Consider the following 17,554-nt stretch of genomic DNA (forward strand, 5'->3'; position numbering starts at 1 on the left):
GATCTGGTGACTCTGGTCCCCACCTGGACTTCACCTGGATCCAGTGACTCTGGTCCCCACCTGGACCTCTTCTGGACTTGGTGACTCTCTTTCCAACATGGACCTCACCTGGATGTGGTGAATCTAGTACTCAGTTTGGCCTCACCTGGACCTGGTGTCTCTCGTCCCCACTTTGACCTAACTCAGAACTGCTGAATCTTGCCCCACCTAGGACGCACCCACACCTGGTGACTCTTGTCCCCAGCTATGCCTCAATTCGACCTGATGAATCTGGTCCTCACGTGGACTTCACATGGACCTGGGACTCAGCTGGATAGAGTGGCTCTGGTTCCCACAAGTGGCTCACCTGATACTGGTGACTGTGGTCTTATTCTATGCCTCACCAGGACCTAGTGATTCTGTTCCCCATCTGGGCCTGCATGGCCCTAGTGACTATGGTCCTGACCCAAGCATCATCGGACCTGGATACTCTATTCCACACCTGGGCCTCACTTTGACCAGGGACCTCTGGTCCCATTCTGGGCCTCAAACTAAACTGGTTACTCTGGTTCCCCCTCTGGGCCTCACCCTTACCTGGTAAATCTGGTCACCCCTTGGGCTTCACTTGGGCCTGGTGAATCTGGTCCTTAGCTGGTCCTCACGTGGATCTGGTGACTGGTCGCCACCTGGGTCTCACCTGGACTTGGTGAATCCTGTTGCCACCTGCGCCTCACCTGGACCTTGTGACTGTGGTCCCACTTGGACCTCACCTGGATCTGGTGGCTCTGGTTCACATATGGGGCTCTCCTGAATCTGGTCCGTGTTGTCTCCATCTGGCCTCACCTGGAACACAATGACTCTGATACATATTTGGGCCTCTCCTGGACCTGATGACGCTGGTCCTTACCTGGGCATCACTGGGACCTGGATACTCTCTTATATACCTGGGCCTCACCTGGACCTGGTGACTGTGGTCCCACCTGGGCCTCACCTGGATGAGGTCACTGGTTCCCACAGGGACCTCACCTGGCCCTGATGACTCAGGTCCTCATATGGACAGCATGGGACCTGGTTTCTCAGTTCCACATCGGGGCCTCACCTGGACCTAGTGATTCTCGTCCCCCTCTGGGCCTCAACCTGACGTGGTGACTCTGCTCACCCCTGGATATCACCAGAACCGGGTGACTCTGGTCCCCCTCTGGGACTCTGCCGGAGCTGGGGACACTGGTCCTCAGCTGGGCCTCAACAGGACCTGGTGAATCTACTCCTCACTTAGGCCTCGTCTGGACCTTGTTACTCTTTTCCCACCTGGCATCAATGGGACAGGGTTACACTGTTGCCCACCTGGGCCTCTCCTGGACATGATAACTTTGCTCCACACTTTGGCCTCAACTGGTCTTGATGAATCTTGTCCCCCCACCTACACCTCAATCTGGACCTGGTGAGTGTGGTCCCCACCTGGGTCTCACCTGGACCTGGTGACTATCGTTCCCACTTGAAACACACCTGGTCCTGTTGACTGTGGTGTTCTTGTAGACTCACATTTACCTGTGACTCCGGTCCCCACTAGGGCCTCACCTGGATCTGGTGACTCTGACCTGTAGGTTGGCCTCACCTGGGCCTGGTGAGTCGGGTTGCCACATGGGCCTCACCCATACGTGTTGATTCAGGTCCACACGTGGGCTTCTTGGACCAGGTGAATCTGGTCATTACCTGGTCCTCTCCCAGACCCGGGGACTCTGGTCACCACCTGGGCCTCACCTGGATCTGGCGAATCTGGTCCCAATCTGGGTCTCACCCAGTCCTGTTGACTTTGTTCCCCAACTGGACCTGATTGCTGTGGACTCTTTCTTGGCCTCACCTGGAACTGGTGACTCTGATCCTATCTGCGCGTCACCCAGACCTGCTGACTCTGGTCCTCACCTGGGCATCATTGGTACATGGTGACTCTGTTCTACACCTGAGCCTCACCTGGACATGATGACTCTGGAACCTCTCTGAGCCTTACCCTTCCCTGGTGACTCTGGTCCCCATCTGGATGTCACCTGGAACAGGGGATTCTCGTATCCCTCTAGGCCTCAACCAGATCTGGTGACTCTGGTCCTCAACTGGGCCTCACCTGGACCTAGTGAATATGCTCCATGTGGGCCTCATTTGGACCTGGTGACTCTGGTCCCTACCTGGGCATCATTGGGATATGGTTCCACCGCATGGCCTGCAGGTTGCCCTCACTTGGGCCTGGTAACTCTGGTCCCTACCTGGGCATCATCGGGACACGGTTCCTCTCCATCGCCTGCAGGTTGGCCTCACCTGGACCTGGTGAGTGGGGTTGCCAATTGTGAGTCACCCATACATGGTCACACAGGTCCCCACGTGGGCCTCAATTGGACCTGGTGAATCTGGTCCTTATCTGGTCCTTCCCAGAACTGGTAACTCAGGTCACCACTTGGGAATGACCTGGGCCTGGTGAATCTGGTCCCCATCTGGGCCTCACCCAGTCCTGGTGACTTTGTTCCCACATGGACCTGATTGCTGTGGACGCCTTCTTGGCCTCACCTGGAACTGGTGTCTCTGATCCTATCTGCGCGTCACCCAGACCTGGTGAATCTGGTCCTCAACTGGGCATCATTGGTACCTGGTGACTCTGTTCCACACCTGAGCCTCACTTGGACATGATGAATCTGGAACCTCTCTGGCCTCACCCTGACCTGGTGACTCTGGTCCCCATCTCGATGTCACCTGAACCAGGTGATTCTGGTACCCTTATACGGCTCAACAAGATCTGGTGACTCTGGTCCTCAACAGGGCCTCACCTAGACCTAGTGAATATGCTCCATCTGGGCCTCATTTGGACATGGTGATTCTGATCCCTACCTCGGCATTACCGGGACATGGTTCCACTGCATGGCCTGCAGGTGTGCCTCACCTGGACCAGATAACTCTAGACCCCACCTGGGCATCATCAGGACATGGTTCCTCGGCATGGCCTGCAGGTTGGCCTCACTTGGACCTAATGAGTGGGGTTGTCACCTGAGACACACCCATGCCTGGTGACACAGGTTCCCACGTGGGCCTCACGTGGACCTGGTGAATCTGGTCCTTCCCTTGTCCTCACCCGGAACTGGTAACTCTGGTCATCACCTGGGAATCACCTGGACATTGTGATTCTGGTCCCCATTGGGCCTCATCCAGTCCAGGTGACTTTGTTCCCACCTGGACCTGATTGCTGTGTACTCCTTCTTGGCCCTCACTTGGAACTAATGACTCTGATCCTAACTGGGCCTCACCCAGATCTGGTGACTCTGGTCCTCACCTGTGGACCATTATGACCTGGATACTCTGTTCCACACGTGAGCCTCACCTGGACATGATGACTCTGGATCCCCTCTGGGCCTCAGCCTGACATGGTGACTCTGGTCCCCATCTGGATGTCACCTAGACCAGGTGATTCTGGTACCCCTCCAAGCCTCAACTAGACCTGGTGACTCGGTCCTCAACTTGGCCTAACCGGGACCTAGTGAATATGCTCCCACCTGCACCTCATCTGGACCTGGTAACTCTGGTTCTACCTGGGCATCATCGGGACATGGTTACTCTGTTCCACACTGGGACTGACCTGATCCTTGTAACTCTGGTCCTGACTTTGGCCTCTTCTGTACTAGGTGACTCTGGCTCCACATGGGCCTCACCTGTAACTGGTGACTCTGATCCTAAGCATGGCCTCACCTGACCTGATGACTGTGGTTCCATCGTAATCTTTCTTGGGCCTCGTGTCTCTGGTCACACCTGGGCCACAACAGGACCTGGTGTCTCTGGTACCCACCTGGGTAGGATCAGGATATGGTTACACTGTTCACTAATAGTGACCCAGCCAGACCTATTAACTCTGGTCTTCACCTGGGCCACACCTGGACATGGTGACACTGGTTCCAACCTGGGTCTCACATGGACATGGTGAGTCGGATCACCACCTGGTCCTCACCTGTAACTGGTGATTCGCATTCCAATATGGACATCATGTTCACCTGGTGGCTGCAGTGTTTCTAGCTTCTCATGTACCTAGTGACTCTGGTCCCCACCAGGGCCTAACCGGGACCTGGAGAGTGTGGTTGCCACCTGCACCTCACCTGGACCTGATGATTCTGGTCTGCACCTGAGACTACCCTGGATCTGGTGACTGTGGTTCCCTCCTGGGCTTCACCTGGATTTGGGGACTCTGGTCCCCATCTGGGCCTCACCTGGCCCTGTTGACCATGGTCCTCAACTGGGCAAAATTGGGACCCTGTGACTGTGTTCCACAACTGGACCTCACCTGGAACAGGTGACTCTGGTCCCCCTCTGGGTCTCACCGTGCCCTAGTGACTGTGAACCCCACTTTGGCCTGGCTACGACCTGCTGACCCTGGTTGCCAACTGCGCCTGACCTCGAACTGTTGACTCTGGTTCTTTCAAGGGCCTCCCCTGTACCTGGTGATCCTGGTGCCCACCTGGGCCTCTCCTGGACGTGGTGACTCTTGTCACCACCGGGGACTCACCTGGACCTGCTTACTGTGTTCCACACCTGGGCCTCAAGTACACCTCTTGACCATGGTCACCAAGCCCGCCTAACATGGACCTGTTGCCTCTGATCCCCACCGGGTCCTCACTTGTACCTGGTAACTCTGGTCCTCACCTGGGCCTCATCTCACCTAGAGACTCTGGTCCTCACCTGGACTTCACCTGCATCTGGTGACTCTGATCCCCACCTGGACTTTACCTGGATCTGGTGACTCTGGTCCCCAGCTGGACCTCTCCTGGACCTGGTGACTCTCTTTCCAACATGGACCTCAACTGGATGTGCTCACTCTGGTCCTCAGTTTGGTCTCACCTGGACCTGGTGTCTCTCCTCCTCACTTTGACCTAACTCAGAACTGCTGAATCTTGCCCCACCTAGGCCGCACCCAGACCTGGTGACTCTTGTCCCCAGCTATGCCTCAATTCGACCTGAAGAATCTGGTCCTCACGTGGGCCTCACATGGACCTGGGACTCAGCTGGATGGAGTGGCTCTGGTTCCCACAAGGGGCTCACCTGATACTGGTGACTGTGTTCTTATTCTTTTTTTTTTTTTTAATTTATTTTTTATTGGTGTTCAATTTACCAACATACAGAATAACACCCAGTGCCCGTCACCCATTCACTCCCACCCCCCGCCCTCCTCCCCTTCTACCACCCCTAGTTCGTTTCCCAGAATTAGCAGTCTTTACGTTCTGTCTCCCTTTCTGATATTTCCCACACATTTCTTCTCCCTTCCCTTATATACCCTTTCACTATTATTTATATTCCCCAAATGAATGAGAACATATAATGTTTGTCCTTCTCCGACTGACTTACTTCACTCAGCATAATACCCTCCAGTTCCATCCACGTTGAAGCAAATGGTGGGTATTTGTCCTTTCTAATAGCTGAGTAATATTCCATTGTATACATAAACCACATCTTCTTTATCCATTCATCTTTCGTTGGACACCGAGGCTCCTTCCACAGTTTGGCTATCGTGGCCATTGCTGCTATAAACATCGGGGTGCAGGTGTCCCGGCGTTTCATTGCATTTGTATCTTTGGGGTAAATCCCCAACAGTGCAATTGCTGGGTCGTAGGGCAGGTATATTTTTAACTGTTTGAGGAACCTCCATACAGTTTTCCAGAGTGGCTGCACCAGTTCACATTCCCACCAACAGTGTAAGAGGGTTCCCTTTTCTCCGCATCCTCTCCAACATTTGTTGTTTCCTGCCTTGTTAATTTTCCCCATTCTCACTGGTGTGAGGTGGTATCTCATTGTAGTTTTGATTTGTATTTCCCTGATGGCAAGTGATGCAGAACATTTTCTCATATGCATGTTGGCCATGTCTATGTCTTCCTCTGTGAGATTTCTGTTCATGTCTTTTGCCCATTTCATGATTGGATTGTTTGTTTCTTTGGTGTTGAGTTTAATAAGTTCTTTATAGATCTTGGAAACTAGCCCTTTATCTGATATGTCATTTGCAAATATCTTCTCCCATTCTGTAGGTTGTCTTTGAGTTTTGTTGACTGTATCCTTTGCTGTGCAAAAGCTTCTTATCTTGATGAAGTCCCAATAGTTCATTTTTGCTTTTGTTTCTTTTGCCTTTGTGGATGTATCTTGCAAGAAGTTACTATGGCCGAGTTCAAAAAGGGTGTTGCCTGTGTTCTTCTCTAGGATTTTGATGGAATCTTGTCTCACATTTAGATCTTTCATCCATTTTGAGTTTATCTTTGTGTATGGTGAAAGAGAGTGGTCTAGTTTCATTCTTCTGCATGTGGATGTCCAATTTTCCCAGCACCATTTATTGAAGAGACTGTCTTTCTTCCAATGGATAGTCTTTCCTCCTTTATCGAATATTAGTTGCCTATAAAGTTCAGGGTCCACTTCTGGATTCTCTATTCTGTTCCACTGATCTATGTGTCTGTTTTTGTGCCAGTACCACACTGTCTTGATGACCACAGCTTTGTAGTACAACCTGGAATCTGGCATTGTGATGCCCCCAGATATGGTTTTCTTTTTTAAAATTCCCCTGGCTATTCGGGGTCTTTTCTGATTCCACACAAATCTTAAAATAATTTGTTCTAACTCTCTGAAGAAAGTCCATGGTATTTTGATAGGGATTGCATTAAACGTGTATATTGCCCTGGGTAACATTGACATTTTCACAATATTAATTCTGCCAATCCATGAGCATGGAATATTTTTCCATCTCTTTGTGTCTTCCTCAATTTCTTTCAGAAGTGTTCTATAGTTTTGAGGGTATAGATCCTTTACATCTTTGGTTAAGTTTATTCCTAGGTATCTTATGCTTTTGGGTACAATTGTAAATGGGATTGACTCCTTAATTTCTCTTTCTTCAGTCTCATTGTTAGTGTATAGAAATGCCACTGACTTCTGGGCATTGATTTTGTATCCTGCCACGCTACCGAATTGCTGTATGAGTTCTAGCAATCTTGGGGTGGAGACTTTTGGGTTTTCTATGTAGAGTATCATGTCATCGGCGAAGAGGGAGAGTTTGACTTCTTCTTTGCCAATTTGAATGCCTTTAATGTCTTTTTGTTGTCTGATTGCTGAGGCTAGGACTTCCAGTACTATGTTGAACAGCAGTGGTGAGAGTGGACATCCCTGTCTTGTTCCTGATCTTAGGGGAAAGGCTCCTAGTGCTTCCCCATTGAGAATGATATTTGCTGTGGGCTTTTCATAGATGGCTTTTAAGATGTCGAGGAATGTTCCCTCTATCCCTACACTTTGAAGAGTTTTGATCAGGAATGGATGCTGTATTTTGTCAAATGCTTTCTCTGCATCCAATGAGAGGATCATATGGTTCTTGGTTTTTCTCTTGCTGATATGATGAATCACAATGATTGTTTTACGGGTGTTGAACCAGCCTTGTGTCCCAGGGATAAATCCTACTTGGTCATGGTGAATAATTTTCTTAATGTACTGTTGGATCCTATTGGCCAGTATCTTGTTGAGAATTTTTGCATCCATGTTCATCAGGGATATTGGTCTGTAATTCTCCTTTTTGGTGGGGTCTTTGTCTGGCTTTGGAATTAAGGTGATGCTGGCTTCATAGAACGAATTTGGAAGTACTCCATCTCTTTCTATCTTTCCAAACAGCTTTAGGAGAATAGGTATGATTTCTTCTTTAAACGTTTGATAGAATTCCCCTGGGAAGCCATCTGGCCCTGGACTCTTGTGTCTTGGGAGGTTTTTGATGACTGCTTCAATTTCCTCCCTGGTTATTGGCCTGTTCAGGTTTTCTATTTCTTCCTGTTCCAGTTTTGGTAGTTTGTGGCTTTCCAGGAATGCGTCCATTTCTTCTAGATTGCCTAATTTATTGGCGTATAGCTGTTCATAATAGGTTTTTAAAATCGTTTGTATTTCCTTGGTGTTGGTAGTGATCTCTCCTTTCTCATTCATGATTTTATTAATTTGAGTCTTCTCTCTCTTCTTTTTAATAAGGCTGGCTAATGGTTTATCTATCTTATTAATTCTTTCAAAGAACCAACTCCTGGTTCTGTTGATCTGTTCCACAGTTCTTCTGGTCTCGATTTCGTTGAGTTCTGCTCGAATCTTTATTAACTCCCTTCTTCTCTTGGGTGTAGGATCTATTTGCTGTTTTTTCTCTAGCTCCTTTATGTGTAAGGTTAGCTTTTGTATTTGAGTTCTTTCCAGTTTTTGAATGGATGCTTGTATTGCGATGTATTTCCCCCTTAGGACTGCTTTTGCTGCATCCCAAAGATTTTGAATGGTTGTATCTTCATTCTGATTAGTTTCCATGAATCTTTTTAATTCTTCCTTAATTTCCTGGTTGACCCTTTTATCTTTTAGCAGGATGGTCCTTAACCTCCACGTGTTTGAGGTCCTTCCAAACTTCTTGTTGTGATTTAGTTCTAATTTCAAGGCATTATGGTCTGAGAATATGCAGGGGACAATCCCAATCTTTTGGTATCGGTTCAGACCCGATTTGTGTCCCAATATGTGGTCTATTCTGGAGAAAGTTCCATGTGCGCTTGAGAAGAATGTGTATTCAGTTGAGTTTGGATGTAAAGTTCTGTAGATATCTGTGAAATCCATCTGGTCCAGTGTATCATTTAAAGCTCTCGTTTCTTTGGAGATGTTGTGCTTAGAAGACCTATCGAGTATAGAAAGAGCTAGATTGAAGTCACCAAGTATAAGTGTATTATTATCTAAGTATTTCTTCACTTTGGTTAATAATTGATTTATATATTTGGCAGCTCCCACATTCGGAGCATATATATTGAGGATTGTTAAGTCCTCTTGTTGAATAGATCCTTTAAGTATGATATAGTGTCCCTCTTCATCTCTCACTACAGTCTTTGGGGTAAATTTTGGTTTATCTGATATAAGGATGGCTACCCCTGCTTTCTTTTGAGGACCATTCGAATGGTAAATGGTTCTCCAACCTTTTATTTTCAGGCTGTAGGTGTCCTTCTGTCTAAAATGAGTCTCTTGTAGACAGCAAATAGATGGGTCCTGCTTTTTTATCCAGTCTGAAACCCTGTGCCTTTTGATGGGGTCATTAAGCCCGTTCACATTCAGAGTTACTATTGAGAGATATGAGTTTAGTGTCATCATGATATCTATTCAGTCTTTGTTTTTGTGGACTGTTCCACTGAACTTCTTCTTAAAGGGGAATTTTAAGAGTCCCCCTTAAAATTTCTTGCAGAGCTGGTTTGGAGGTCACATATTCTTTTAGTTGCTGCCTGTCTTGGAAGCTCTTTATCTCTCCTTCCATTTTGAATGAGAGCCTTGCTGGATAAAGTATTCTTGGTTGCATGTTCTTCTCCTTTAGGACCCTGAATATATCCTGCCAGCCCTTTTTGGCCTGCCAGGTCTCTGTGGAGAGGTCTGCTGTTACCCTAATGCTCCTCCCCATAAAAGTCAGGGATTTCTTGTCTCTTGCTGCTTTAAGGATCTTCTCCTTATCTTTGTAATTTGCAAGCTTCACAATTAATTGTCGAGGTGTTGAACGGTTTTTATTGATTTTAGGGGGGGATCTCTCTATTTCCTGGATCTGAATGCCTGTTTCCCTTCCCAGATTAGGAAAGTTTTCAGCTAGAATTTGTTCAAATACATATTCTGGCCCTCTGTCCCTTTCGGCGCCCTCGGGAACCCCAATTAAACGTAGGTTTTTCTTCCTCAGGCTGTCGTTTATTTCCCTTAATCTATCTTCATGGTCTTTTAATTGTTTGTCTCTTTTTTCCTCAGTTTCCCTCTTTGCTATCAACTTGTCTTCTATGTCACTCACTCGTTCTTCCACCTCGTTAACCCTCGTCGTTAGGACTTCTAGTTTGGATTGCATCTCATTCAATTGATTTTTAATTTCTGCCTGATTAGCTCTAAATTCTGCAGTCATGAAGTCTCTTGAGTCCTTTATACTTTTTTCTAGAGCCACCAGTAGCTTTATAATAGTGCTTCTGAATTGGCTTTCTGACATTGAATTGTAATCCAGATTTTGTAACTCTGTGGGAGAGAGGACTGTTTCTGATTCTTTCTTTTGAGGTGAGGTTTTCCTTCTAGTCATTTTGCTCAGTGCAGAGTGGCCAAAAGCAAGTTGTATTGGGAAAAAGAGAAAAAGAGAGGAGAGAAAGAAGGAAAGAAAAGAGAAAGAGAAAAAAAAGGGAAGAGAAAAAAAAACGAAAGAAAAAAAAAAGAAGAAAAAGAGAAAGAAAAAGAAAGGAGAAAAAAAAAGGGGGGGTGGGGGAGGAAACAAATCAAAAAGCAAAACAAAACAAAACAAAAAACCAAAAACACAACAACAACAACAAAAAAAAAAACCAAAAAAAAAAAAAAAAAAAAAGAACCACAGGGGAGTATCTTCTGATTCTGTGTTCTTTAAGTCCCTTGGCTTCTCCTGGAAGTTGTCCGTCTAGCTGGTGTTCTGGGGGAGGGGCCTGTTGTGCTGATTCTCAGGTGTTAGCAGTTGGGGGAGCTGCTGTGCCCCTGCCTGGTGCAGGGCTCAGTGGGGGTTGTTTACCCCGTGAGGCCGCAGGAGGAACAGCCCCAGTGGCGGGGCAGCTCTGGAAACCTGGATTCAGCTCCGGCAGGAACTCCGTCTGCAGGGCCTGGAGGCTCGGGGGCGGGGCCGCTGATCTGCTCAGCTCGGGGCAGGAGCGTCCTCGCTGTCCTGGGCCCTCCCGGCCTCTGCCTGTCCCAGGGGAGGCGGGATCCTGGGCTGTGTCCCGGCGCCCTGTGCTCTGGGGCCTGCGCTGTTGGATTCGCGCTCCCGGGCCGCGCAACCCCCTTGTGTTCTTATTCTATGCCTCACCAGGACCTAGTTATTCTGTTCCCCATCTGGGCTTGCATGGCCCTAGTGACTCTGGTCCTCACCCAGGCATCATTGGGACCTGGATACTCTATTTCACACCTGGGTCTCACTTTGTCCAGGGACCTCTGATCCCATTCTGTGCCTCAAACTAAACTGGTTACTCTGGTTCCCCCTCTGGGCCTCACCCTTATATGGTGACTCTGGTCACCCCTTGGGCTTCACTTGGGCCTGGTGAATCTGGTCCTTAGATGGTTCGCACCTGGATCTGGTGACCGGTCACCACGTGGACCTCACCTGGACTTGGTGAATCCTGTTGCCACCTGCGCCTCACCTGGACCTTGTGACTCTGGTCCCTCCTGGACCTCACCTGGATCTGGTGGCTCTGGTTCCCATATGGGGCTCTACTGGACCTGGTTCCTGTGGTCTCCTATGGCCTCACCTGGAACACAATGACTCTGATCCCTATTTGTGCCTCTCCTGGATCTTGACTCAGGTCCTTTTCTGGGCATCATTGGGACCTGGATACTCTCTTATATACCTGGGCCTCACCTGGACCTTGAGACTGTGGTCCCACCTGGGCCTCACCTGGACGAGGTGACTGGTTCCCACGGGGACATCACGTGGACCTGGTGACTCAGGTCCTCATATGGGCATCATTCACCTGGTTTCTCAGTTCCACATCGGGGCCTCAACTGGACCTAGTGATTTCGTCCAACTCTGGGCCTCACCCTGACCTGGTGACTCTGGTCCTCACCTGGATATCACCAGAACCGGGTGACTCTGGTAACCCTCTGGGACTCACCCGGAGCTGGGTACACTGGTCCTCAACTGGACCTCAACAGTACTTGTTGAATCTACTCCTCACTTAGGCCTCGTCTGCACCTTGTGACTCTTTTCCCACCTGGCATCAATGGGACATGGTTACTCTGTTCCCCACCTGGGCCTCACCTGGACATGATACTTTGGCTCCACACTTTGGTCTCAACTGGTCCTGATGACACTGTTCCCCCCACCTATGCCTCAATCTGGACATGGTGACTGTCGCCACCTGGGTCTCACCTGGACCTAGTGACTCTCGTTCCCTCATGACCCACATCTGACCTGGTGACTGTGGTGTTCTTGTAGACTCACATTTACCTGGTGACTCCGGTCCCCACTAGGGCCTCAACTGGATCTGGTGACTCTGGCCTGCAGGATGGCCCCACCTGGACATGGTGAGTGGGCTGCGACTCCATACCTGGTGACTCAGGTCCCCAGGTGGGCCTCTTGGACCTGGTGAATCTGGTCCTTACCTGGTCCTTCCCGGAACAGGTAACTCTGGTCACCACTTGGGCCTCACCTGGACCTGGTGAATCTGGTACCCATCTAGTCCTCACCCAGTCCTGGTGACTTTGTTCCCCACCTGGACATGATTGCTGTGGACTCTTTCTTGGCCTCACCTGGAACTGGTGACTCTGATCCTATCTGCGCGTCACCCAGATCTGGTCACTCTGGTCCTCACCTGTGGACCATTATAACCTGGATACTCTGTTCCACACCTGAGCCTCACCTGGACATGATGACTCTGGATCCGCTCTGGGCCTCAGCCTGACATGGTGACTCTGGTCCCCATCTGGATGTGACCTGGACCAGGTGATTCTGGTACCCCTCTAGGCCTCAACTTGACCTGGTGATCCTGGTTCCCAACTGGGCCTCACCTGGACCTGGTGACTCTTGTCACCACCGGGGACTCACTTGGACCTGGTTACAGTGTTCCACACTGGGCCTCAAGTAGAACTCTTGACCATGGTCCCCAAGCCTGCCTCACATGGACCTGTTGCCTCTGATACCTACCAGCGCCTCACGTGTACCTGGTAACTCTGGTCCTCACCTGGGCCTCATCTGCACCTAGTGACTCTGGTCCCCACCTGGGCTTCAACTCGATCTGGTGACTCTGGTCCCCACCTGGAATTCACCTGGATCTGGTGACTCTGGTCCCCACCTGGACCTCTCCTGGACCTGGTGACTCTCTTTCCAACACGGACCTCACCTAGATCTGGTGATTCTGGTCCTCAGTTTGGCCTCACCTGGAACTGGTGTCTGTCATCCCCACTTTAACCTAACTCAGAACTGCTGAATCTTGCCCCACCTAGGCCGCACCCAGACATGGTGACTCTTGTCCCCAGCTATGCCTCATCGACCTGATGAATCTGGTCCTCACTTGGGCCTTACATGGACCTGGGACTCAGCTGGATAGAGTGGCTCTGTTTCCCACAAAGGGATCACCTGATACTGGTGACTGGGGTCTTTTTCTATGCCTCAGCAGGACCTAGTGATTCTGTTCCCCATCTGGGCCTGCATGGCCCCAGTGACTCTGGTCCTCACCCAAGCATCATTGGGACCTGGACACTCTATTCCACACCTGGGCCTCACTTTGACCAGGGAACTCTGGTCGCATTCTGGGCCTCAAACTAAACTGGTTACTCTGGTTCCCCCTCTGGTGGAACTGGTGACTCTGGTCACCCCTTGGGCTTCACTTGGGCCTGGTGAGTCTTGTCCTTAGCTGGTCCTCACATAGATCTGGTGTCTGGTTGCCACCTGGGCCTCACCTGGACTTGGTGAATCCTGTTGCCACCTGCGCCTCACCTGGACCTTGTGACTGTGGTCCCACCTGGACCTCACCTGGATCTGGCGGCTATGGTTCCCATAAGTGGCACTCCTGAACCTGGTTCCTGTGGTCTCCATCTGGCCTAACTTGGAACACAATGACTCTGATCCATATTTGGGCCTCTTCTGGACCTGTTGACTCTGGTCCTTACTTGGCATCATTGGGACCTGGATACTCTCTTATATAACTTGGCCTCCCCTGGACCTGGTGAGTGTGGTCCCACCTGGGCCTCACCTGGACGAGGTGACTGGTTCCCACAGGGACCTCAACTGGACCTTGTGACTCTGGTCCTCATATGGGCATCTATCGACCTGGTTTCTCAGTTCCACATCGGGACCTCACCTGGACATAGTGATTCTCGTCCCCCTCTGGGCCTCACTCTGACGTGCTTACTCTGATCCCCACCTGGATATCGCCAGAACCGGGTGACGCTGGTCCCCCTCTGGGACTCACGCGGAGCTGGGGACCCTGGTCCTCAACAGGGCGTAAACAGGACCTGGTGAATCTACTCACTAAGGCCTCGTCTGGACCTTGTGACTCTTTTCCCACCTGGCATCAATGGGACATGGTTACTCTGTTCCCCACCTGGGCCTCACCTGGACATGATAACTTTGCTCCACACTTTGGCCTCAACTCGTCCTGATGACTCTGGTCCCCCCACCTAGGCCTCAATCTGGACCTGGTGACTGTGGTCCCCACCTGGGTCTCACCTGGACCTGGTGACTCTCGTTCCCACATGAACCACACCTGGACCTGGTCACTGTGGTGTTTTTGTAGACTCATATTTACCTGGTGACTCCGGTCCCCACTAGGGCCTCACGTGGACCTGGTGACTTTGGCCTGCGGGCTGGCCTCACCTGGACCTGGTGAGTGGGGTTGCCACCAGGAACTCACCCATACCTGGTGGCTCTGTCCCCAAAAGGGCCTCTTAGATCTGGTGAATCTGGTCCTTCCCTGGTCCTCTCCCAGACCTGGGGACTCTGGTCACCACCTGGGCCTCACCTGGACCTGGTAAATCTGGTCCCCATCTGGGCCTCACTCAGTCCTGGTGGCTTTGTTCCCCACCGGGACGTGATTGCTGTGGACTCTTTCTTGGCCTCACATGGAACTGGGGACTCTGATCCTATCTGCTTGTCACCCAGACCTGGTGACTCTGGTCCTCACCTGGGCATCATTGGTACATGGTGACTCTGTTCTACACCTGAGCCTCACCTGGACATGATGACTCTGGAACCTCTCTGGGCCTCACCCTGACCTGGTGACTCTAGTCCCCATCTGGATGTCACCTTGACCAGGGGATTCTGGTACCCCTCTAGGCCTCAACCAGATATGGTGACTCTATTCCTCAACTGGGCCTCACCTGGACCTTGTGAATATGATCCATCTTGGCCTCATTTGGACCTGGTGACTCTGGTCCCTACCTGGGCATCATAGGGATATGGTTCCACTGCATGGCCTGCAGGTTGGCCTCACTTGGACCTGGTAAATCTCGTGCCTACCTGGGCATCATCGGGACATGGTTCCACTGCATGGCCTGCAGGTTGGCCTCACCTGGACCTGGTAAATCTGGTCCCAACCTGGGCATCATCGTGACACCGTTCCTCTGCATGGCCTGCAGGTTGGCCTCACCTGGACCTGGTGAGTGGGGTTGCCACCTGTGCCTCACCCATACCTGGTGACACAGGTCCCCACGTGGGCCTCACTTGGACCTGGTGAATATGGTCCTTACTTTGTCCTCACCCGGAACTGGTAACTCTGGTCATCATCAGGGAATCTCCTGGACCTTGTGAATCTGGTCCCCATCTGGGTCTCACCCAGTCCTGGTGACTTTGTTCCCCACCTGGACCTGATTGCTGTGAAATCCTTATTGGCCTCACCTGGAACTGGTGCCTCTGATCCTAACTGGCCTCACCCAGATCTGGTGACTCTGGTCCTCACCTGTGGACCATTATGACCTGGATACTCTGTTCCACACCTGAGCCTCACCTGGTCATGATGACTCTGGATCCCCTCTGGGCCTCAGCCTGACATGGTGACTCTGGTCCCCATCTTGTTATCACCAATACCAGGTGAATCTGGTACCCCTCTATGCCTCAACTAGACCTGGTGACTCTGGTCCTCAACTGGGCCTCAACGGGACCTAGTGAACATGCTCCCCACCTGCGCCTCATCTGGACCTGGTGACTCTGGTTCTACCTGGGCATCATCGGGACATGGTTACTTTATTCCCCACAGGGACTGACCTGATCCTGGTAACTCTAGTCCTAACTTTGACCTCTTCTGTACCAGGTGACTCTGGCTCAACCTGGGCATCACCTGTAACTGGTGACTCTGACCTAAGCATTGCCTCACCTGATCTGGTACTGTGGTTCCCATCGGGACCTCACCTGGACCTCATGTCTCTTGTCCCACCTGGGCTTCACCAGGCTCTGGTGTCTCTGGTACCCACCTGGGTAGCATCAGGATATGGTTACACTGTTCACTAACAGTGACCCACCCGGACCTATTAACTGTGGTCTTCACCTGGGGAACACCTGGACATGGTGACACTGGTTCCCACCAAGGTCTCACCTGGACATGGTGAGTCGGATCCCCAACTGTGCCTCAATGTAACTGGTGATTCTCGTTCCCACATGGACATCATGTGGACCTGGTGGCTGCAGTGTTTTTATCTTCTCATGCACCTAGTGCCTTGGTCCCCACCAGGGCCTCACCGGGACCTGGTGAGTGTGGTTGCCACCTGCACCTCACCTTGACCTGGTGATTCTTGTCTGCCCCTGAGACTACCCTGGATCTGGTGACTGTGGTCCCCACCTGGGCTTCACCTGGATTTGGGGACTCCGGTCCCCATCTGGGCCTCACCTGGCCCTGATGACCATGGTCCTCAAGTGGGCACAATTGGGACCCGGTGACTGTGTTCCACAACTGGTCCTCACCTGGACGATGTGACTCTGGTCCCCCTCTGGGTCTCACCGTGCCCTAGTGACTGTGAATCCAACTTTGGCCTGACTTGGAACTGCTGACGCTGGTTGCCACCTGCGCCTGAACTCGAACTGTTGTCTCTTGTTCATTCAAGGGCTTACCCTGTACCTGGTGATCCTGGTCCCCACCTGGGACTCACCTGGACGTGGTGCCTCTTGTCACCACCGGGGACTCACCTGGACCTGCTTACCTTGTTCCACATCTGGGCCACAAGTAGACTTGTTGACCATGGTCTCCAAGCCGGCCTCACATGGACCTGTTGCCTCTGATCCCCACCGGGGCCTCACGTGTACCGGGTATCTCTGGTCCTATCCAGGGCCTCATCTGGACCTAGAGACTCTGGTCCCCACCTGGGCTTCACCTGATTCTGGTGACTTTGGTCCCCACCTGGATATCACCAGAACCGGGTGACTCTGGTCCCCCTCTGGGACTCACCCGGAGCTCGGGACACTGGTCCTCAAATGGGCCTCAACAGGACCTGGTGAATCTACTTCTCACTTAGGCCTCGTCCGGACCTTGTGACTCTTTTCCCAACTGGCATCAATGGGACATGGTTACTCTGTTCCCCACCTATGTCTCTACTGGACATGATAACTTTGCTCAACACTTTGGCCTCAACTGCTCCTGATGAATCTGGTCCCCCCACCTAGGCCTCAATCTGGAACTGGTGACTGTGATCCCCACCTGGGTCTCAGCTGGACCTGGTGACTCTCGTTCCCACATGAAACACACCTAGACCTGGTGACTGTGGTGTTCTTGTAGACTCACATTTACCTGGTGACTCCGGTCCCACTGGGGCCTCACCTGTTCTGGTGATTCGGGCCTGCAAGTTGGCCTCACCTGGACCTGGTTAGTGGGGTTCCCACCTGGGCCTCACAAATACCTGGTGACCACGTCCCCACGTGGGCCTCTTGGATCTGGTGAATCTGGCCCTTACCTGGTCCTCTCCCAGACCCGGGGACTCTGGTCACCACCTTGGCCTCACCTGGGCCTGGTGAATCTGGTCCCCATCTGTGCCTCACACAGTCCTGGTGACTTTGTTCCCCACTTGGACCTGATTGCTGTGGACTCTTTCTTGGCCTCACTTGGAACTGGAGACTCTGATCCTATCT

Source organism: Canis lupus, chromosome 28, assembly GCF_048164855.1.
Source record: "Canis lupus baileyi chromosome 28, mCanLup2.hap1, whole genome shotgun sequence".
In the NCBI taxonomy this organism is placed as follows: domain Eukaryota; kingdom Metazoa; phylum Chordata; class Mammalia; order Carnivora; family Canidae; genus Canis; species Canis lupus.